Source organism: Canis aureus, chromosome 20 (assembly GCF_053574225.1).
Source record: "Canis aureus isolate CA01 chromosome 20, VMU_Caureus_v.1.0, whole genome shotgun sequence".
Taxonomy (NCBI): Eukaryota; Metazoa; Chordata; class Mammalia; order Carnivora; family Canidae; genus Canis; species Canis aureus.
In genome coordinates this window covers 27,157,907-27,181,720 of record NC_135630.1, presented here as the reverse complement: position 1 = coordinate 27,181,720, position 23,814 = coordinate 27,157,907, and the positions used below count along the sequence as shown (strand labels likewise).

The 23,814-nt window shown below is 42.8% G+C and overlaps 1 pseudogene; it reads right to left on the bottom strand.

Moving 5' to 3' along the window:
• Nucleotides 1-251: 251 nt before the first annotated feature.
• Nucleotides 252-348, bottom strand: LOC144292046 (U6 spliceosomal RNA; annotated as a pseudogene).
• Nucleotides 349-23,814: the final 23,466 nt, after the last annotated feature.

The following is a 23,814-nucleotide window of genomic DNA, read 5'->3' as shown; positions in this document are numbered from 1 at the left end:
TCCCATCACCTATTTCACCCATCCCTCCACCCAACTCCCCTCTGATAACCATCAGTGTGTTTTTTATAATTAAGAGTCTGTTTCTTGTTTTGCCTTTCTCTTTTTCCTTTTATTCATTTGGTTTCTTAAATTCCTCATATGAGTGAAATCATATGGCATTTGTCTTTCTGTGACTTAGTTCACTTAGCATAATACTCTCTAGCTCTAACCATGTTACTGCAAATAGCAAGATATACAACATTCTTTTTTAAAAAAATATGGAACACTTCAGGAATTTATGTGTCATTTTTGCACATGCTAATCTCTGTATCATTCCAATTTTAATAGATGTGCTGCTGAAGTAAGCACTATAATATTCTTAAAATGACAAAATTATAGAGATGGAGAACAGATTAGTGCTTATCAGTAGTTAAAGATGGGGGCATGAATGTAGCTATAAAGAAGCAACATGAGAGATCCTTATGGTGACAGAAGTATTGGGTGTCCTGATGGTATAAATGTCAACATCCTGGTTGTGATATTGTGCTATAGTTTTACAAAATGCTGTCACTGGGGGAAAGTGGGTGAAAGGCACATGGTAGCCCTCTGTATTATGTCTTCTAAGTTTTATGTGTATCCATGATAGCCTCACCCTCAAATTTAACTTAATTATAAAAATAAATCTTAATCCTACCCACTAGCTAATCTGAATTCTTAGGGTGCCCTTTAAGGAAGTTTTAGCGAATTTTGTCTCTATTTTCCATATAAGAAGGAGAAGGCACACATACATGTGAATTATGCTGAGGTCTCAGGTCTGAGTGCTGAGGCTGGCCATGTTGGAAACACAACATGCAGATAGAATAACTTTTAGCTTTGCTCTGAGTCAACCTGCACATACCACAATTCCTCTGACCTACTCTTCCATCGCTTGGGGAGAAAACAGGAGGACAAACTCTTGTAGTGCCACCTTGTGGTTTGTCTGCTGAAAATAAGAATGAATAGACTGGAATAGATCCTGTTCTCTGAGTGGAACTGAAATGCTGATTTTACAGATGGAACATCCCCAAGAGGCTGGTAACTTACTGGGGTCAAGCAGTTAGTAAGCTATTTATTAATTTATAAAGGGACAAAACCGAGAACTAATTTAGGCTGTTGGTCCAGAGGTGCCTGGAAGGCTAAAACCGAGAAACAAAAAGTTCAAAATTCTTCATTAATTTAGAGAGCCAATTTCAAAATAGCCTCTCACTTTGATCTCTCAGGGAAAGAGCCTCATAGGGATCTGTTACCACCAGGGAACAGTAAGGAATCCAAAATAGTCCTTTCTTGGCAAGATCGGTCTGTAGAAAGAACCTGGGTGTATCTCCTGGAAATCCAAGGCTGGGTATCCCTGAGCCAAAGTCCACATCCAGGAGCACTCTTAACCCACCTGCTACCACACATACACACTGCCCAGTGTTGCTATATATGGTTTCTGATCTCCTATCAGTCTGGATTAATTTCTCTGACCATGAACAACAGCTGGCATATAAAAGAGGACTATGACTATATCAGATATATGTCCTAGTTAGTTCTGCCACTTACTCAGTAAAAAGTAACCAGTACTGATATCCGAGTCTTAATTTCTCCTCTCATAAAATGGGAGAAATGACAATAAATTTATTGAACCTTATAGGAGTCTCATGACTGCCATATGAGGTAGGCACTATATCCTAGGAGATGAAAATGGGGCACAGAGAAATCAAGTAACTTGGTCATGGTCACACCTGCTAGGAAGTAGTGAATCAGGATTTAAACCCAGGCCGTTTGGCTCCAAGCCTTTGTGTCCATTCCTCTGAAGATTAAGAAAAGTGACAAAAGAAAGTTAGTGCCCACAGTTAGCCCCGTATTAGTCATCTGACTTAGAGCTTTGCAGCCGTAGGAGTCTTTAAAAGCATGCTCTGCAAGCTAATACTGAGTGTGAGCATGTGTGGTCACAGGTGGGCATGTGGACCAGATGCAAGCTGGGAGGTACTCCAGGTAGCCTTATAGAGGCGGCCCCCATTCTTCAAAGGTGGGCTACCATGGAGGCCTGACCCCATCCCATCAAATTGTACCTCAGCCCTGTGAGGTGCTGGTGCTCCTGTCTTACACATATGGCGTTCGTATCCCAGCCCATTCTTTCTCCTCTATTCCTTTGTATCTCCTTGCAACCCATAATCCCCAAACAACAGGGAAATTCTTCCCTCTCATAAGGAGCTAGCAGAAAGAGTCTCTTTTCTGAGTGACTCCATTAGAAATCCCATTAAGAACCTTGCATACATTAGGCAAAAGAACTTGCCATCAGTAAGATTTGAAATTGTATCCAGTGGTCATGGGGAAGGGACACACAACTGGTATAATTCAGCTCAAAGCAGCTCAAAGAAGAAAGCTGGGAAATAGGAGCCAAGCTCTAAAGTAAGGTCTGCTGACAAGAGGCCTGGTTGGAGGAACTAGAAATGGTTTTGCTTTAGGACTGAACAGTCTGTGGGTACAGAATCCAACAGGGCCAGGTTTCCCAAGACAATCTCAATTTCAAAATTTCATCTGCCATCAATCACATACTCCTAGTTTTAGTACAAAAGCCATGGCTTCTTCTAGGGCAGGTTCTAGACTGGAGAAATCTTTTAAAGCAAGGCTTACATACTGGGGTGTGCTTGGTACAAGGCTAGCAGAGGAAGACCCATTAACTCTAACAACAAGGTGAACAACTTGAAATAGGCTTGAAGCCATTTTTAGAAAGCTAAGCTTATTCCCTGCAGAGAAAGGAATAGCAGTACCCTTCCTTTCAGCTAGGTGCATTGCCTCTTCTTATGTAAACTGCAGAGCAGCCTTGCAAGGCACCATTGCTCCATTTTTCATATATGCAGTTTGTGTTCTGCCAGGTTAAGTACTCATCTAAGGTGACACAGCTGACAGGTGATGCACCAAGATCTGGAAACATTTCACCATTTCCTACGACCACCTTGTTTTGAGGATTTTCAGAAGGAGGAATTAACATCAACCCAGGAAGTCAAGGTCTCTCCCTTTTTATTGCCCCAGTGTTGACAGAACCATAAGGGAGTGAATCAAGTTGATTTTTTAACAAAGAGTTGGAGGGTCTTTCCAGGATCTGGAGGAGCTGAGTTTCCCAGATTGCTGGCATGAAGCATTTTCTGAAGCAGGGTTCACATGATTTGGAAGAGAAATGATGAGCCTGACAATCAGATAATTTTGGAAAATGCCGTGAGTTAAATTGATTTTTTTCCTTATAGACTTCTCAAAGCATCTGTACATTAATGGGCATTTCAAAGATCCAAGTGTAGGCAGCTGAGGTTTAGACCTCCCCTCCAGACAGCTTTGATGCTCTTTGTAATTCTAGAGACAGCCCCTGGGTCATCTGGTCTACTGTGGTTTCAAGTGCTGCCTGTGTGCTCAGCACACCAATAGCTGTCACCACCTTCCTCTGTAGACCTAACTGCCTATTAGGCAGGGCTCATTGTTTATCTCATAGATACCCCAAAGTCAGGTTCCTGACAAAACCAGTAATCTCTCTCTGCCTCTCCTGTACTCCCTATTGATCAACCCAACTGATGAGCACAGAAACCCTGAGCCCTTCTAGACCTCCTTTCTCATTCATCCCACATCCTAACTGGCTACAAATCTTGTGGGTTATACCTCCTGAGTGCTCTACATAAATCCTCTCCTCTGTCCCTTTGCCACTGATACAGATCAGTATCCACTGATATTGGAAGCTTCCAAAGTACTTTCTAGGCTTCCAGCCTTACTCTTCCCACTCTGTTGCCAGACAGATCTGAATTATACAGTTTATCACATCATCCCCCCCCCAATCAAACTCTGTGAAATACCTTCTGTGTAGGGTGAATAATAATTCCCACAGTGTTCATGTCCTAATATCCAGGACCTATGAATGTCACCTTTTATGGCAAAAGGGGCTTTGCAGATAAGTTTATGTTCAGGATGTTGTAATGGAGAGTTCACCCTGGATCATCCAAGTGGACCCAAAGTAATCACCATGACCCTTCTCAGGGGAATAAAGGAGGATCAGAAGAGGAGACTGTGTGATGTTGAAGGCAGAGATGAAGTGATGCTTTTGAAGAGGGAGCAGGTCATAGGCCTAGGGATTTAGGCAGTCACTAGTAAGCTGAAAAAAGCAAGGAAATGGATTCTGGAATAAAAGTATCAGAGATCAGAATAATGAAGCTCTAGGAGGAGAGATTTTAGAGGAGTTATCAATATTATTATATTGAGTACCATGTAAATGGTCACATCTTACTTTATTTAAAAGACTGGTCCTAGGTGGAATGAAGCCTGGTCCTGGTGTTAGTAGGTTCAAACCTCATCCAGACCCTACAGCAGACTTGGTGTTTTTATTCAACTCTAAAAGGATTCCCTTATTCAGGTCCTGGACCTTACTTGGCAAAAATTTTAATCCATAAAGGAATGTGGCTGCCCAAAGAGCTAATGCCATCTTAGGATCCATCAACTGACAAACATTGTACAGAAGAAGAATGAGATCAAGTCCTACACTCCTCAGCTAGTCAGACCACAGTAGCCTGCTCAGTTCTGAGGCCCATGCTTCAGTAAAATACTGACAGATTTGATCAAAGAATGGTGCTTAAGATGGGAAAGAACCTCAAAATCATCCTGAATGAAGAATGATTTAGCAATGGATTTTGTTTAACCCTAAGGGAGGAAAAGATGCATTAAAAGGCATAAAAAATTAAAGATCTTCACTTTTATTAACTATCATATGGATGGAAATTAGACATGTCCTGTGTGGATTAGAGGAAAGAAAGGACATCCACTAATGACAGTACTGCAGGGGCACATGAGGATGAGTTCTGGGGCTGCAATTGTAGGCAGGTCATGTACACACCTATGGGCCAGAATTTTTTCATCAGGAAAATAATAATGAGGAGGAGGATGCACCATCTATCTCATGTGGAAAGAATTACTTGAGACACTATTTCTGAGACAGTTCTGTCAATAATAACTGCATCATAAATGGTAAAAGTATTATCAACAGGAGAGTCTATTTAATACAAGGAATAATTTTCCAACAATTAGAGCCCTCCCAATAGCTTATGGGCAGAAGGCACCTGAGAGGGTTGTACAGGCATAGAGCACTTGAAAACAATTCTCTAAGCCTTCACCATCTACTTAAAGTCCACCTATTTTTAAAGGCCCAGTACAAACGTTTCCCTCTTTTAAGATGCCTCTTATGACTCCTCAAATCCTTAAAAATCTTAAATTGTGGTTGTAAATTTCCTCATCAAACCCTTGCTTAAATAACAAGCTCCTCCTGTGAGGACAGGGAACACAACCTAAATATTTTACAGCATTGTAGGAGTTCCGTATGTGACAGAGATATTTGAGAAATGTTGGCCAGTTGACTAGTACTACTCCCAGAACACAAAGCCATATCATGTCTCTGCCATCAAAGGAAAGGAGTCACCTGATGTCACTTATATCTCCTCAACTTTCTAAAGATTTATTGAGTTATAATTTACAACCATACAAATTACCCATTTAAAATAGACAATTGGATAGAGGGGGAAGACAAACTATAAGAGACTCCTGACTCTGGGAAACAAAGGGTTGAGGAAGGGGAGGTGGTTGGGGGGATGGGGTAACCGGGTGATGGGCATTAAGGAGGGCACGTGATGTGATGGGCACTAGGTGTTATACTACATGTCAGCAAATTGAATTAAAATAAAAGATAAGGCAGACAATTGGATTTTCAAAAATAAACTCAGTTCTACAACCATCACCACAATCTACTTTGAGAATGTTCCTTCCCTCACTCTGCCAAAAGAAATCCTATTAGTATTCCCTCCCTATTACACATCCCAACACACACATCTCAACCCCACCCTACTTTTTGTCTCTATAGACTTGCCTATTCTGGATATTTCCTATGAGTACAATCGTACATTACATCATCCTTGTGACTGGCTCTTGTCACTAGCCTTAATTATTTTGAGATTCATCTATGTTCTATATCTATGTTCTATATGTATCAATAACTCATCCCATTGTTGCTAAGCAGTATTCCATTGTATAGATATGTCACAGTTTATCTTCCCAACTGCTGATGAACATTTGAGTTTTTCATACTTTGAGATTATTATAAATGAAGTTACTTTGAGTATTCCTGTACAAGTCTTTGTGTGGATGTATGCTTTAATTTCTCTTGGATAAATGCAGAGTGCAATTCCTGGGTCATGTGATAGCTCTATGTTTAACATTTTGAAAAACTGCCAAACTGCTTTCAAAGTGACTGGACCATTTTACTGTTCTACCAGGAATGTATGTATGAGAGTTCCAACTTCTCCAGATCCTCACCAAAATTTTCTATATTTTTTATTACAGCCATGGAGTGCATGTGAAGTGGTATCTCTGTGATTTGCATTTTCCTAATGATTAGTGATGCTGAGCAAATTTGTATGTTTTATTGGCCCCCTGTACAGCCTCCCTAGAGAAATATCTATTCGAATCCTTTGCCTACTTTATATTTGGGTTGTTTTCTTCTTATTGAGTTGTAAGGCTTGTTTATATAAATCCTGGGTATAAATGTCTTACCAGAATATCATTTACATGTATTTTCTCCATTTTGTGTACTTTTAACTTTCTGGATGCCATTTTTTGTTTGTAGCATAAAAGTTTTTCACTGGATTAAGACTTTTATGTTTCTTTGTCATTTCTCAAATATCCTTCAGTTATTGCTTTCCAAGTTAATTCAATTTTAGTTCAAGAATATACTTTCTTTGATTTCAATCCTTTTACTTTTTTTTTTAAAGATTTATTTATTTAATTATGATAGACACGCACACACACACAGAGAGAGAGAGAGAGGCAGAGACACAGGCAGAGGGAGAAGCAGGCTCCATGCCGGGAGCCTGATGCAGGACTCGATCCTGGGACTCCAAGACTGCGCCTTGGGCCAAAGGCAGGCGCCAAACTGCTGAGCCACCCAGGGATCCCCTCCTTTTACTTTTTTGATGATTGTTTTATGGTCTATTCTGGAGAATGGTCCATACACACTTCAGAAGAATGTGTATTCCACTTCTGTTTGAGGTAATGTTCTATCGATGTCTATTAGTTCTAAATAGCTCACAGTGTTGTTCAAGTCTTCTGTATACACTTGTTGATATTTTGCCTAGTTGGTTTATCATTAATTAAAGTCTGATATTGAAGTCTCCAACTATTGTTATTAATTGTTTATTTCTTCCTTCAATTCTGCCTATTTCTGCTTCCTGGACTTTGGGACTCTGTTAGTAAGTACATATGTATTTATGATTATCATCTAAATGGATCAAGCTTTTTATCATTATAAAGTGTCCCTCTTTATCTGTAATAAATTTTTTGTTTTAAAGTCTGTTTGGGCTGATACACGTATAATCACTCCTGTTCCTGTTGTTTTTATGGTATATTTTTCCACTCTTGAGTTCCAACATATTTGTGTAATTGAATCTAAAGTGTCTTCTATAAAGAGCATATACAGATTGTCCTTGACTTACAGTGGGGTTACATCATAATAAACCCATAATAAGTTGAAAATAAGTCAAAATGCATTTAATATGGCTAACCTACCAAACATCATAGCCTCACTCACCTTATGTTCACATACTTATATTAGCCTATGGTTGGGCAATATCATCTAACAAAAAACCTATTTTATCATAAAGTGTTAAATATCTCATGTGATTTATTGAATGCTCTACTGAAAGTGAAAAACAGATGGTTTTAAGTGTATCAGTTGCTCACCTTCATGGTTTCATGGTTGATTGGGAGCTGTGCTCCTGCCCCTGCCCAGCCTCACCAGAAAGTATTCTTACCACATATTGCTCACTTGGGAAAAGGCCAAAATTCAAAATTCAAAGCCCAATTTTTACTGAATGTGTATAGCTTTTGCACCATCATAAAGTGAAATTAGCAAGTGGAACCATCGCAAGACAAAAACTACCTCCAGTTGGATGTAGTTTTTTTATATATATTTTTATATCCATTTGGACAATATCTGCTTTAGATGAGATTCGTCACCCAGTGCCATCCTATCAAGTGCCCTCCTCAGTGCCTGTCACCCAGTTATCCCAACCCCCCGCCCACCTTCCCTCCCAATACCCCTTGTTCATTTCCCAGAGTTAGGAGGCACTCATGGTTTGTCTCCCTCTAATTTTTCCCACACAATTCCCTGCCTTTGCCTTATAATCCCTTTCACTATTTCTTATATTCTCCATATGAGTGAAACCATATGATGATTGTACTTCTCCGATTGACTTACTTCATTCAGTATAATATGCTCCAGGTCCATCCACATCCAAGCAAACGGTGGGTATTCATCCTTTCTGATGGCTGAGTAATATTTCATTGCATATATAGACCACATCTTTATCCATTCATTTGTCGAAGGACATCGTGATTCCTTCCACAGTTTGGCTATTGTGGACATTGTCGCTAAGAACATTGAGGTGCAGGTGTCCTGGTGTTTCACTACATCTGTATCTGTGGGGTAAACACCCAGTAGTGCAATTGCTGGGTCATAGGGTAGCTCTATTTTTACCTCTTAAGGAACTTTCACACTGTTTTCCAGAGTGGCTGCACCAGTTTTCATTCCCACCAACAGTGCAAGAGGGTTCCTTTTTTTCCACATCCTCATCCATTTGTTGTTTCCTGTCTTGTTAATTTTTGCCATTCTCACAGGTGTGAGGTGATATCTCATTGTGGTTTTGATTTGTGCTTCCCAGATGGCAAGTGATGCAGAGCATTTTCTCATGTGCTTGTTGGCCATGTCTATGTCTCCTTTGGAGAAATATCTGTTCATGTCTTCTGCCCATTTCATGATTGGATTGTTTGTTTCCTGGATGTGGAGTTTAATATGTTCTTTAGAGATCTTGGATACTAGCCCTTTATCTGATTTGTCATTAGCAAATATCTTCTTCCACTCTGTAGATTGTCTTTTAGTTTTGTTGACTGTTTCTTTTGCTGTGCAGAAGCTGTTATCCTGATTAAGTCCCAATAGTTCACTTTTCTTTTTCCCTGGCCTTCATAAATGTGTCTTCAAGAAGTTACTGTGATCAAGTTTAAAAAGGGTGTTGCCTGTGTTCTCCACTAGGAATTTGATGGATTCTTGTCTCACATTTAGATCTTTCATCGTCCATTTGAGTTTATCTTTGTGTATGGTGTAAGAGAATGGCCTTTCATTCTTCTGCATGTGGCTGTCCAATTTTTGTAGCATCATTTATTAAAGAGACTTTCCTTTTCCCAGAGGATAACCTTTCCTGCTTTGTCGAATATTAGTTGACCATAGAGTTGAGGGGCCATTTCTGGGTTCTCTATTCTGTTCCATTGATCTATCTGTCTGTTTTTGTGCCAGTACCATACTGTCTTGCTGATCACAGCTTTGTAATACAGCTTGAAATCCGGCATTGTGATGCCCTCGCTCTGGTTTTCTTTTTCAATATTCCTCTGGCTATTTGGGGTCTTTTCTGATTCCACACAAATCTTAAGATAATTTGTTCCAACTCTGTGAAGAAAGTCCATGGTATTTTGATAGGGATTGCATTGAACGTGTAAATTGCCCTGGGTACAACAGACATTTTCCCAATATTTATTCTTCTGATCCGTGAACATGGAATGTTTTTCCATCTCGTTACATCTTCCTCAATTTCTTTCATAAGTATTCGGTAGTTTTTAGGGTATAGATCCTTTACCTCTTTGGTTAGGTTTATTCCTAGGTATCTTATGCTTTTGGGTGCAATTGTAAATGGGATTGACTCCTTAATTTCTTTTTCTTCAGTCTCATTGTTAGTGTATAGAAATGCAACTGATTTCTGTGCATTGATTTTGTATCCTGCCACATGGCTAAATTGCTGTATGAGTTCTACAATCTTGGGATGGAGTCTTTTGGGTTTTCTATGTACAGTATCATGTCATCTATGTAGAGGGAGAGTTTGACTTCTTCTTTGCCAAGTGAATGCCTTTTATTTCTTTTTGTTGTCTGATTGCTGAGGCTAGGACTTCTAGTGCTACGTTGAATAACAATGGTGAGAGTGGACATACCTGTGTTCATGATCTTTGGGGAAAGGCTCTCAGCTTTTCCCCATTGAGGATGATATTCACTGTGGGCTTTTCATAAATGCCTTTTAAGATGCTGAAGAATATTCCTTCTATCCCTACTCTCTGAAGAGTTTTGATCAGGAATGGATGCTGTATTTTGTCAAATGTTTTCTCTGCATCTATTGAGAGGATCATATGGTTCTTGTTTTTCTTTTCTCTTGTTAATGTGATCTATCATGTTGATTGTTTTATGAGTGTTGAACCAGCCTTGCATCCCAGAGATAAATCCCACTTGGTCATGGTGAATAATCCTTTTAATGTACTGTTAGATCCTATTGGCTAGTATCTTGTTGAGAATTTTTGCATTTTTGTTCATCAAGGATATTGGTCTATAATTCTGCTTTTTGGTGAGGTCTTTGTCTGGTTTTGGAGTCAAGTTAATGTCAAGTTAATGCTCATAAAAAGAGTTTGGAAGAATTCCATCCTTTTCTATCTTTTGGAATAGCTTTGGTAGAGTAGGTATTGTTTCTTCTTTAAACATTTGATAGAATTCCCCTGGGAAGCCATCTGGCCCTGGACTTTTTGTGTCTTGGGAGGTTTGTGATGACTGCTTCAATTTCTTTCTTTCTTTTTTTTTTTTTTTTTTGACTGCTTCAATTTCTTCCCTGGTTATTGGCCTGTTAAGGTTTTCTATTCCTTCCTGTTCCAGTTTTGGTAATTTGTGATTTTCCAGAAATGCATGCATGTCTTCTAGATTGTCTAATTTGTTGGAGTATGCCTGCTTGTAATACTTTAAAAAAAATCATTTGTATTTCTTTGGTATTAGTTGTGATCTCTCCTCTTTCATTCATGATTTTATTAATTTGAGTCTTTTCTCTTTTGTTTTTAATAAGGCTGGCTAGGGGTTTATCTATTTTATTAATTCTTTCAAAGAACCAACTCTTGGTTTTGTTGATCTGTTCTACAGTTTTTCTGGACTCTATTTCATTGAGTTCTCCTCAAATCTTTATTATCTTCTTCTTCTTGGTGTAGGCTTTACTTGCTGTTCTTTCTCCAGTTCTTTTAGATGAGAAATTAGCTTGTGTATTTGAGTTTCTTCCATTTTTTTAAAGATTTCATTTATTTTTTTTCATGAATGGCAGAGGGAGAGGCACAGACATAGGCAGAGGGAGAAGCAGGTTCCTTGAGGGAGCCTGATGTGGGACTTGATCCTAGGACAAGGCCAGGATCACAACCTGAGCCAAAGGTAGATGCTCAACCACTGAGCCACCCACGTGCCTGGTTCTATACAATTTTTTGAGGGAGGCTTGTATTGTGATGTATTTCCCTCTTAGAACGACTTTTTGCTGTATCGCAAGGATTTGAATGGTTGTATCTTCATTTTAATTCCATGAATTTTTTTAATTCTTCTCTAATTTCCTGGATGACCCATTCATCTTTTAGCAGGATTCTCTTTAACCTCTATGTGTTTGAGTTTCTTCCAAATTTCTTCTTGTGATTGAGTTCTAGTTTAAAACATTGTAGTCTGAAAATATGCAGGGGACAATCCCAATCTTTTGGTATTGGTTGAGACCTGATTTGTGACCCATATGTGGTCCATTCTGAAGAAAGTTCCATATGCACTTGAGGAGAATGTGGATTCAGTTGTATTAGGATGGAAAGTTCTATATATATCTGTGAAGTCTGTTTGGTCCAGTGTATCATTCAAGACCCTGGCTTATTTGGTGATGTTCTGCTTAGAAAATCTGTTATTTCCTGAAAGTGCTGTGTTGAGGTCTCCTACTATTAGTGTATTATTATCTAAGTATCTCTTTACTTTGGTTATTAATTGATTGATATACTTGGTGGCTCCCACATGAGGGGCATAAATACTCATTATTGTTGGGTCTTCTTGTGGTATAGACCCTTTAAGTATGATATAGTGTCCCTCTTCATCTCTTACTACAGTCTTTGGGATAAACTCTAGTTGATCTGATATGAGGATTGCCACTCCAGCTTTCTTTTCAGGATTATTTGAATGGTAAATGGTTCTCCAACCCTCATTTTCAAGCTGGAGGTGTCCTTAGGTCTTAGGTGTCCTTAGGTGCTCTAAAATGAGTCTCTTGTAAAGAGCATATCGATGGTCTTGCTTTTTTTATCCAGTCTGATACCCTGTGTCTTTTGATGGGATTATTTAGCCCATTCACATTCAGAATAATTATTGAAAGATATGAATTTAGTGTCATCATATTACCTATCCAGTCCCTGTTTTTGTAGATTGTTTTTTGGGCTCCCCCTTTCTTTTACAGAGTCCCCCTTAATATTTCTTGCAGAGCTGGTTTGGTGGTAACATATTGTTTCAGTCTGCCTATCCTGGAAGCTCTTTGTCTCTTCTATTCTGAATGAGAGTCTTGCTGGATAACATATTCTTGGCTGCATGTTCTTCTAATTTAGCATCCTGTATATATCCTGCCAGCCCTTTCTGGCCTGCCAGGTCTCTGTAGAGAGGTCTACTCTTAATCTGATATTTCTCCCCATATAAATTAAGAATCTCTTGTCTCTCACTGCTTTGAGAATTTTCTCTTTATCTTTGAAATTTGCAAGTTTCACCATTTAATGTCCAGGTGTTGAACAGTTTTTATTTAATTTTTTGGCGGGTCCTCTTTATCTCCTGGATCTGAATGCCTGTTTCCTTCCCCAGATTTGGGAAGTTCTCAGCTATGATTTGTTCAAATATACTTTGTGGTCCTTTCTCTTTCTCAGCCTCTTCTGGAATCCCAATTAGACATATATTCTTTTTTTTTTTTAAGGTATCATTTATGTCCCTAAGTCTTTCCTTGTGGGTTCTTAATTATTTTTCTCTTTTTTCCTCCGTTTCCTTCCTTACCATCAACTTGTTTTCTATGTCACTCACTCTCTCTTCCACCTCATTAACCCTGCAGTTAGAACATCCAGTGGGGGGATCCCTGGGTGGCTTGGTGGTTTGGCTCCTGCCTTTGGCCCAACGCGCGATCCTGGAGTCCCGGGATGGAGTCCCACGTCGGGCTCCTGTCTCTCTTTCTCTCTCCCTCTCTCAAATAAATAAATAAATAAATAAATCTTTTAAAAATCTTTAAAAAAAAGAACATCCAATGGATTGCATCTCATTTAACCTATTTTTATTTTCAGCCTGATTAGGTCTCATTTCTGCAGTAAAATAGTCTCCAGAGTCCTTTACACTTTTTTCCCAGAGCCACCAGTAGCTTTATAATTGTACTTCTGAATTAAATTTCTGACATCATATTTAAAATCAAATTCTGTAATTCTGTGGCAGAGAGTATTGTTTCTGGTTCTTTCTTCTGTGGTGAATTCTTCCTTCTAGTCATTTTGTTCAGTGCAGAGCAGCTGTATGAGTGGGCTGAGTGAAAAATATCAACCATGTCCTTAGTAAAATACACCCTTGTTAGAAGCAAAAACCTTTCTCTCTGTAGCATTCCATCTGTTCTCTCTTTAAATCTCAGGTCTAATTTGTAGGTGTTCAGGATGTTTTGGAAACTATCTAGGTAAGTTTGTGGGGCTATGTGAGTTGAGGATCCCTACTCTTCCGTGTGTCATGTCTTTTTTTGTGTTCCTCCTTTATTGATTCTTCTTTGTGTTTAGAATATCTTCTAGTGTGACATTTTAATTTCCCTAAAGCTTTTTTTAACCATGCTTTTTAAAGTTATTTTCTTAGCATTACAATATTCATCTTTTCTTAACAAGATATGCTTCAGATTTATATGAACTTAATTCCAATGAAATATAAAAACTTTACTTTTATATAGCTCTACTTTCTTCTTTTTTTGGTGCTATATATTTTGTACACATTGTGTCTATAGATGTTACAAACCCATCAACACACTGCTATAATTATTACTTTATGCAAATATATATATGTATTAAACATTTTATTTACTTATTTTAGAGAGAGAACGAGTGTGAGTGGGGAGAGGTGAGGGGAGGTTAGAAAGAATCTCAAGTAGACTCCGCAGTGAGCATGCAGTCTGGTGTGGGGCTCTAACCCACGACTGTGAGATCATGACCTGAGCCAAAACCAAGAGTTGGATGCTCAATCTATGGAGCCACCCAGGTGCCCCCAATTTTATATATTTTTAAAAAGCTGAGAAAAGTATGTATTTATAGAGTTTGTTAATATTAACCTTCTTATTTACCATTTTTGATTCTCTTCCCTTTCTTCTATAGATTTGAGTTATCATCTTATAGGGTCTAATACAGCTTCATTTATGCTGTACACAACCCACATCTGATATCATCACTCCTACTCTCCACCACCCTCAGAAAATGTCTCTGCTAAGGCCCATCCTGGCCCTACTCTGCTACCAGGACTATGCCTTCCATATCCCAGCATATACCCTGTGCTTCTCCTGAGATTCCCATGCTTGCAACATATACCCTCACTGATTCTTTGCCTTTTGCATATTGTCCTTTCCTGCTTCATCAGGCTCCCTCCAATTCACTCTTCAGAATCTCCCTCAAGAACTACCTTAGTCGTGCAGCCTTTTTTGAGGTTCTGTAGGCAGCAGGCACCCCTGACACCAGTGCTTCCCACACTCCTGAATAATGGCCTGTTTACTTCTCAGTCTCCCTGGTTCCCCAGGAGTCTCCCCTGCCTCCCCAGGCAGGGTTGAGTGCTTCTTTTCCTGGGTGCCCTAATTCTGACTGCTTTTTGGTTCAATCCCTTGCTGCACAGGCATTGCTGTTTTGTTGCTATCAATGCTGTTGCTTTTGCTGCCGCTGTCAGCCAATCTGTGTCCCCCACTAGATTTCCAGGCTCTGCTGAGGGGACAGCATGGCTCAGCTCTTCTAGAACTCCAGTTTCCAGCATAGGGTTCACACAGAGAAGCTGCTCAGCAACACTCTTGAGTGAAAATTGTGAAGTTGGAGAAATCTGTCTCTCCTCTTATAAAAAATAACATTTATAATAACAAAATAGTTAAGTACGAAGTGCTCACCATATGTCTTGTACCTTTTATACATTTTAATCCTATAATGATGCAGGTGGTATTGTCTTTATTCTACAGACATCTTTATGAATCTCAGAACAACAACCTGCCCAAGCTACTTGCACAAGTTACTATCTGGTGGCGTTTAAATCTGTATGAGGTATTTCTGACTCCCAATCTCTGTGTATACAAACATTAACTTGTGATATCTCATGAACGTTATAGAATCCTCCGGACAGCTGCACAGTGAGTCTTCATTTCCTCACATCTCCTGCTGTCCATGTCCACAGAGGCCCTGTGAGGGTCTGTGACTTGTTCTAGATCACAGAAGAGCTGATAATGGGAGCCATAAGGAGGATTATAGTAGCTGTGTGTCCATGTTTGTGATGTTACTCTGTTTCTCCATGTGACCCACAAAATGCCAGACTCTGGCCTGCAGCTTCACAGGTACACTGGAGGCCCTTAGCCTACCATACTCCAGTCTCTTGGACCAGAGATAGTGTGCAGCTGTCCATCCAAACCATGGCAGCAGCTCCTGCTCCTGGCAGGGTGAGGGTAGCCTGCCCTCCTCAGATCTAGCAGAAAAGGTTTCCCCAAGATGAAGGAACTGCTCCTGGTGCTGGCTGGCTTGCCCACATGTCCTAGCTGTCTATATCATGGGGAAGAGTGTCACCTTTGTTTTTCTGAAAAGACCTAGATGCCCAAGAAACAACCCTGCACAATCTACTAATGCCACCTAGAGCTGGGTGAGGAGCCTGCACAGGCTCTTCTCCCAACAAATGAAATAATGAGCCACATACCAGCTGGGCCTCACCCAGCACATGTCTGTCACCATCTATGGACATGTCCTGATTTGTGTCCTCTCTGCCCTATCTTTCCTGGATCAGAACTCCCTCTTCACCCCACCACAGGCAAAGGTAAGGCATATGCTGACATCTGGTCATGGAGAAACTGTCTCATCCCAGCTACAGTCAGTACTAGTCCTCCAAGTGCAAACACATCTGCACCTCAGTAGTCATCAGGACTCCTGACTTCCAGTGTCCTATACAGTGCACAAATCTGGAGAACCTCACATCCCATTTGACCTTTCCACAGTCCTGAATGGGAGTACTCTAGTTTTGCCCCAGATGGGTACTCTAGTTTTGCCCCAGAACAGACCTACTCAGAGGAACTGAGTGAACTGCTTATAGTGGATCTGTAGGCATGGCAGCCCCAGGTCCCAGGCTAGGCCATTCTATAGGCTGCATGGGGGCCCACAGCACATCATGCCCTGCATAGAGATAGTCTTCTTCCCCCAAGACAGAAGCACATGTGTAACAGAGGCCTGGATGGCCCCAGGATGTCATCAGAAAGGGTCTCACTGGAAAGCTTCAACTGCAAGGGGGGCCCAGTGTGCAGAAAAGTGGGGGTTTTGACGTTGACTCTTGTTCCATTACTTCCTTGTGATCTTGCCGCCACTGTGCTCACCACCAGAAAGAGTTTTAATTCTTTCATCTATGAAAGCCTGTGTTAAGAGATACACTTGCCTACCTACTGCAGCTTCACCCCTGCTAGAGGCTTTGCCATTTCTACAGTCTGTCTTCATTGCCCACTGGTGGTGTGCTTTATTTATAGTGTGGCCCTGTTGTATTAGGATAAGTACAACTGGACCAGAGGGGAGTCTGTGTGTCCTGAGAGAGGCATTGGGCCAATTTGGGGGATTTGATATTGGGAGTTGTGGACGGCAGACAAGTTGAAGGGGTCCTAGGACCTGCCTCACTGGAGGAGCATAGAGCTAGTTCCCAGAGAAAAGCAATCTTTGAACCTGGTGGCTCAGCCACTGCCTGTGTCAATAACTCTGTGGGAAAACTCCAGACCATGGGGGTCATCAGAAGTGCCTGCTCCCGAAGTTCCCTGCGAAGTGATTCCATCCATCTGCAGGAAGGAAGATACAGCACACACTTAGCCAACATGGCTCTTACTTTGTCCATCAGACAAAAACCAGGTTGATTACACACACTTCTATTAAGATGTACTATAGGTGGCTTTAGGGACTGGGGCTGGATCCTCTGTGGAAATTTGGGGAAATCTGTGCCTTCCTCTTGGGGAGTCTTACCCCACTATCTTTGTGTGCCACTTTGAGGATACTCTGGAAGTGTGCACTCCAGTCTCTTTCAAGAAACCTCAATGAATCAGACTGGCCTGATTTAGTAGTTATACGCCTCCAGGTGGTGGTGGTAGGACTGTTAATTGGGGTCTCCTGGGGATGTCACACACTATGTTTCCTGATCATATATGAGGTTTACAACTATTCTATTTCCTCAATGCAAAGATGTCATGAAGTTAATGATAGCTTTTAAGGGAGAAGAATAAATCACTTAAGTGTACACATCATTTATAAGTGCATCTTGATTTTTAAAATATTAGGCTGTTTTTTTAAAAGTGTATCTTAGACTCCAGCAGGTAAACTGTGCCCATTTTATAAAGGAACAAACATGCTTCAAGATCCTGCTTTGCTAAAGGCCACACCAAGTGGAGCCATAAGAGCCAGAATCTAGGCCACTGAACTTCTGGACTGGAGTTGCAGACCTCACATGCTATCTTCTCCTCCTTTGGCCTGTGGCCTGTCTCTCTCTGCTTACCTCTCTGGCTTGGCACCAGCTCTCCTCCACTGACTGGCTGGGATAGAGGATCAGAGTTGTCTAGAGCCCACTCACCTTCTCCAAGGCATAGCCCTTTGGCCTCCACACAGCATCCCTGGCTAGGTCTGTCAGCCTGTGAATGGCCACTTCCCCTTCAGGCTCACTGTCTTTCCAGTGCCTAATTCCCAGGAACCCCAACCCTTCCAAACCCCCCCTCACTGTAGCCCCACTGCAACTCATCTCCCATGGATAGTGCCTGACTCTTTGTCACACTGACAAGGACAACCCACCCTTCCCCTACAACTCAGGTCTCAGTGACCTGGAATAAAGGGCCATGTTACCAGTCACCTCACTGAAACAGGCACAGAGCCTCCACTTCACTCAAAGCTCAGTGCTGGGCACTTGAAGGTGGGAAAGAGAAACAGTGGCCCTGGTCCTTAGGAATTCACAATCCAGAGCAGGGATCTTAACTTGCCTTCCACAGGTTTTGTGGGCCTCTGAAACTGGAAGCAGAAGGTACATGCACACAAAGCAGGGAGAGTTTTCAGCATGAGGGTTCACATCCTCTACTGAATACTCAAAAGGTTACTGGCCCTATAACCCAGGAGTGCTCAGAATGACTTATCAGGGGCTTGTGACTGGACAGGCTGTGTCTTGCTTATGGTTTGGTCTCCTTAGCACAGTGCTTAGGATCAAATAAACCTCAGCAAATTCTATGTGTTAAAATGAATGAACTGAACTTCAAGGTTTGAATCAGTGTACAGGCTAGAGCATAGGATGCATTAGATTAGATCCTGGCCTGAGGAAGCCACTGTAGAGGGCAGCCATAAAATACAGCAATGGTCAGAGGGGCACATTTGCCCCCAGAGAACATAGTATCATGCAAATACTATCACACTGCAAATATAGCCCTACTCTGATGTGGGAGACTGGGGCCTTCAGTGCCTCCTCCCCACCTGTCCCCAGTGTCCTGCATTCAGGTCTCCTTTCCCTTCTTGTTAAGGAGTTCCTGTTCCCCATGGGGCCTCTCCCACATCTGTGGTCTGTATGTGGAAAGTCAGCATCAAACAGAGGTGACCTGCCACACATGTCTGCCCACAGAACTCCCTGTCCAGAGGAGATAGGGCTGGGGGAGGGCGTGTGGGGAGGGTGAAAGGCTAGTCTGGGGAGGTGGAGCCAGGAAAGGGCACCAGGCTGCACAGAGGGGTGGGGCCACATTGGCTGTCCTTTCAGAGCTTCCTCCACACTGTCTGCCTTCTCCACATCTTACTCATTGCCCTCCAGCTGGAGGCCACACCTTCTCTAAGCCAGTGTTTTCATTCCAATGAACCCTCACCTGACGTTTTATAAAGCCCAGAACCCACAGACAGAGAAGGGACTGGGGAAGACCCAGGAGGGGATAGAATATCAACGTGTTCCTGCCTTGGAGTCTAGTCCTCAGGAACACTCAGGGTCTCCAGGCCAGGTATTTTACAAATGTGAGCATACTGACTTTCACAACCATCTTACAGAGACATCATTAGCTCATTTTACAGATACAAAGACTGAGTATTTTGGATAACTAAGTCATACCAATATGCAGTTAGGATTTCATGGTGCCCCTAAGTCTACTATGGTGACTGACACCAACTCTGTCTTAAAGTTTCTGCCCCCCCACAAAAAAATAAAGTTTCTGCCCAGTCAGCTGTGAGGTCTCACACTTTCCCTATCACTTCTTGGGGTTGAGGCATTTATCTCCAGATAAAAAGTAAATATTAAGGGACAGAGACAGTGCATAGCTGTCCCCTGGTGAGATCTGGCTCATGTACTGAGCATGCTGCATGTAGCCTGCAGTGCTGAGCAAGGCTGGATTCTCAAGTGGGGAGGAGAGAACCTGCTGAAGAGTGGAGCTGGCTTGGTTGGGGGAGTGGGTGAGGGAGGGGCACAGAGCACCAACTCTGCTGGACTCAGCAAGTCAGGAGTATATGTGGGCTCTCGGCCATGGTGCACAGCAGAATCACCCCAGGGCTTTTCCAGAAATACCTGTTTGGACCCCCTCTTTGGTAACCAGGGCTGGGAGTGTCTTGCCATGCATTTGTGGCTAAAGTTCTCATGGGTTGGAAATGTACCCTACTCATTTTCAAATGAGCAAGAAAGACGACAGCAGTCATGGCATGCAGGAGCTGTTCTGTGTCACAGCTCAGCCCTGGAATCATCCTGTAGAACATGGACAATGTCACAATACATCACCTTTAGGCAGGGCCACTTTGGGACCATGATGGACAACATTCATCACATTCACATCAGGGCACAGACAGAACATGCACAATGTCCAGCTTACAAAGGCCAAACAGCTCCATGCTGGCTACTCTGAGGAATGACTGCCACTTTAGCAGTCCCAGATTTAGCCTCAGACTTGCCCCTCCTGCTGGGAAAGATTTCTTAAGTTGCACAATCACAGAATTGCCCCTGCTTCTTTCCCACATCCAATGGAGAGCAAAGCCCTGCTTCCACAAATCTCCCCAAACCCAACTTGCCAGACCCAAATGCCACAGTCAGTCCTTCTAATGCCACCAGACTGTGATACAAAGAGATGTTCTCATACTCCCAGGAATGAGGCCTCAGATGACCAAGCACCCCAGGTGAACACAGTGCCCAGGTCTTTACACCTATTATAGAACCAGTTGGAAATGACACATCATCAATGATGCACAAATATGCTTGTCCCAAGGATGTCTCCTGCTGAGCATTCAACCAAGGAAGCCAGAATCACTTTTCTCTATTTTAGATGGGGTCTCCACCTTGCTCTCACTAACCACTGTGGTCTCGGTGTCTGTGGCACCCAGGAAGGGACTTGATTTCAGAGAAGGAAAAATTCTTTGAGAGGCTTTGGCCAGGAGACCTCAGGCTGGTTCTGCCAAGAAGACAGCCTGGTTTGGCAGAGATGTAACTGACAGGTACAACAGCACTCACTCTAAGTATGACTGGATGGTTTATGACATAACCAGCGTAAAGCTATCACCACACTCAGAACAATGCACACCTCCACCACCTCCTGCCCCTTTGTCATCCCACTCTCCTGCCCCACCCCTCTCCCCAGGCACTATTGATGAGCTTGCTGTCACTAAAGATTAATTAGTGCTGTCTGGAATTTGTAAGCATGTAGCATGTGGCTTCTCTTACTCAGCCTAACTCTCTGGAGATTGACCTAGGCTGGCATATGTACCAGCAGCTCATCCCCTCTGCTGCTACATGGTAGTCTATGGTGTGGATGGAACACCATTTAGCTGTTTCTCATTCTCTCAAAAGCCTCAATGTCCACATGGAGGTAAATGCTCCCAAGACCATGGCTTCTCCCATTGGTTGTGCGAACCACTCTGAGATGAGTTGCTAAGAGCCAGTGCTCTCCTGCTGAACATGGACTTTGTCTCTACATAAGGAACTGCAGCCAACAGTATCAATGTAAGCAGTACCCTCGTGGCCCTGTATTAGGACATGGGTTTCCATTCACTTCCACTGATTTTAAGAAAAAAACATTTGTTTTGGGGAAGAAAGGCACAAGGAGCTAACAGTTGTTGAGTGCTCACTCTGTGCTGAGGAAGTCCCAAGTTTCCCATGCTTTTACTATCCCAGCTAGCTTCCACAACACCCCTGACATGGACAGATTTGCATGAAGGAACACTGAGCAATGAAGGAGAGCTGGTCCACACTGGGGCCCCATGGGCCCACTGCCTACAAAAATAGACCTGGGTGGCGGGGTAGGTGCCATGGAAGGTGGCTTCCAGACCCAGACCTTGCTCCAAGAAGATCCCTTCTCAAGCTCATAGGCAAAAAGTTGTCAAAGAGAGATCAATCAGCCTACTCGTACAGATATGGATGATGCTCACGGCATATCAAGCAGGCCTGCATGGGATGGGTCTGTAGTGGTATACTGATAAGATTCATCTATATTCATTACAGTCAACAGGGTGCTGTTGCCTGGGCAGGGAGGTATATGCTCCCTACCTTGGTTATCACAAGGTGTGAAGGTTGGAGGGCAATGTGTGGTCTGACTTTAGCATATCTTGGCCCTGCTCTGATGGACTGTGCAGGCAGCTTCAGAGTCTACGGTATAGGAATTCTCAGCTAGGCTGCACACTGGAGTCACCCTGGAGCCTAGATGCCAGTGCTTCCACCCCTGTCCTGAATCTGACCCACTTGGTCTGGGTGTAGCCAGTGGTTCTGACATGTAACTGTGGCTGAGGAGGGCTACAGCTTCAGGTAGCCAGGCTTGCTTTTGTTAGTGCTTATGGCATGTCATACATCAGAGTAAGATGTAAAAGAGGAAATTATAATGTGTGGTCATGGGGTCTTCTAAGAATAGTAAAAAACAGAAATAGCAATAAGGAGACCCTTAATAAAGGTAACATCTAATGAATGTGTGAGAGGGGCGCCTGGGTGGCTTTAGTCAGTTATGCATCTGACTCAATCTCAGCTCAGGTCTTGATCTCGGGATTGTGAGTTCAAGCCCTGCATTGTGTGTGTGTGTGTGTGTGTGTGTGTGTGTGTGTGTGTGTTTGTGGGAGTGAGAAACAACTATGTCACTATGCTCCTATGACTGAAGGAAGCTAAGTTGCAGCACAGAGAAGGGGCCAGAATTGGGTAGGGAGGCACCAAGGAAGATTTCCTGGAGGTAACACTGCATTCTGAAATAGAAATGGGGCAAGGCACCTTGTGAGCAAAGGGGTAGCCCCCAACCTAATGGCCTGTGTACATGGGTCACCAGATGAGGGGCTGCAGGGTCTTATAGACAGTACACCCATACTCTAAGAGGTTCAGACTAGGTACCTCAGGAGGGTTCAGAAGCCAGGCTTGGGGGGCCAAAACAAGCAACATCACTTAATCTCACAGCCTTACAACCAGCAAGAGGGAGACTGCCCATTGCAGAGAGGAGGAAACCATGAAAGGATTCCCTGAAGACAGAGCACCCCTCATGAGCCATGGAGCCAGAGTGCAGGCAAGCTGCCCAATTTCACCAGGCAGGAGAAGCAAACAAAACATCAAGAGTCAGCAAGCTCTACGTGAGACCAAGAGTAAATTCAAACCCAGCACTTCCCTGGGATTATAAACAGTAGCTGGAGTCTCAGGGTGGCACATCATGAGCAGAGTCTATAGCAGGTAGACTGCTATAGCAGACAACAGCCCCCAGTTAAGGGGAGGCCAAGTTATCCAGAATGGGGGAGGCTGGGCCACGCCAAGTCTGAAGAGCAGGGCTAGGCTTGTTTGAGTTTGGAAAGAAGGTTTTAAGAGTTTCCAGAACCATCCACCCTAGGCCTGCCTGCTCAGGCCCTCTGGATTAAATGGCCCCCTCAGAGCTCTGACTTGGCTAAGGTTTTCTGTTGTTAATTCATTCATAGGCTCCACTTGCACTTCTCAAGACATACTATGCTCCAAGCCCCAGGCCTGTCCTCTCAGATTCTAAGGTGTAGGAGGAGAAAAAAGGACCCATAATATGGAAGTACTCAAGGAGGCTGGGTGGAGGCAATCTTGTCAGTTGCCTCCCAAATTGGCAGAGGGAGTAGAGTGAGAGACTAGGACAAAAGGTGGGGTCCCATGCCCTGGGACCTCTGGCTTATGGACACAGCTAAGACTTATGAAGGGCAGTATGGGAGAGCAGGCCCTAGGGAAGGAAGCAGCCCTGGGCCTCTGAGGAGTGACAGGGAGACAGCAGCCCTGAGGAGGTATTGAGACCCTCTGGTAGATAGCTGGTCCCATGCCTGGTCTGTCCTGCCCATCCACACTCTCCCTTCTTCCATCCAGTGGGACCAAGGTATTTAAGACTCAAAGGGACAGCCTCTCTATGTCCTCTAATAGAACAGTTTTTAGGGTCTCTGTGGCCTCAGGTACCTGATATGACCTTTACACAGAATAGTTCAAACATGTGGGTGTCTCCCTAGCAAATGTCCCAAGGGACCTGGGGCTTACAGTTTCCCACCCCCAAAGTTGGAAGTTTGAGTGAGTCCTGGTGAGACTTTTCCTTAATTGCATACTATGAAGGGGTATTTGCTGCTTTTCTGCCCAGCATTTGAACAGAAGTCCTGATTGGGGGTATGGAGGTTGGGGGGGGGGTGGGATCCCAGAGAATTGAGAAACTGTGGCCCATCCATCTCAGAAATAGAAAGGGAGCAGATGTGCTGTCTTCCCACTTTCAAAATGGC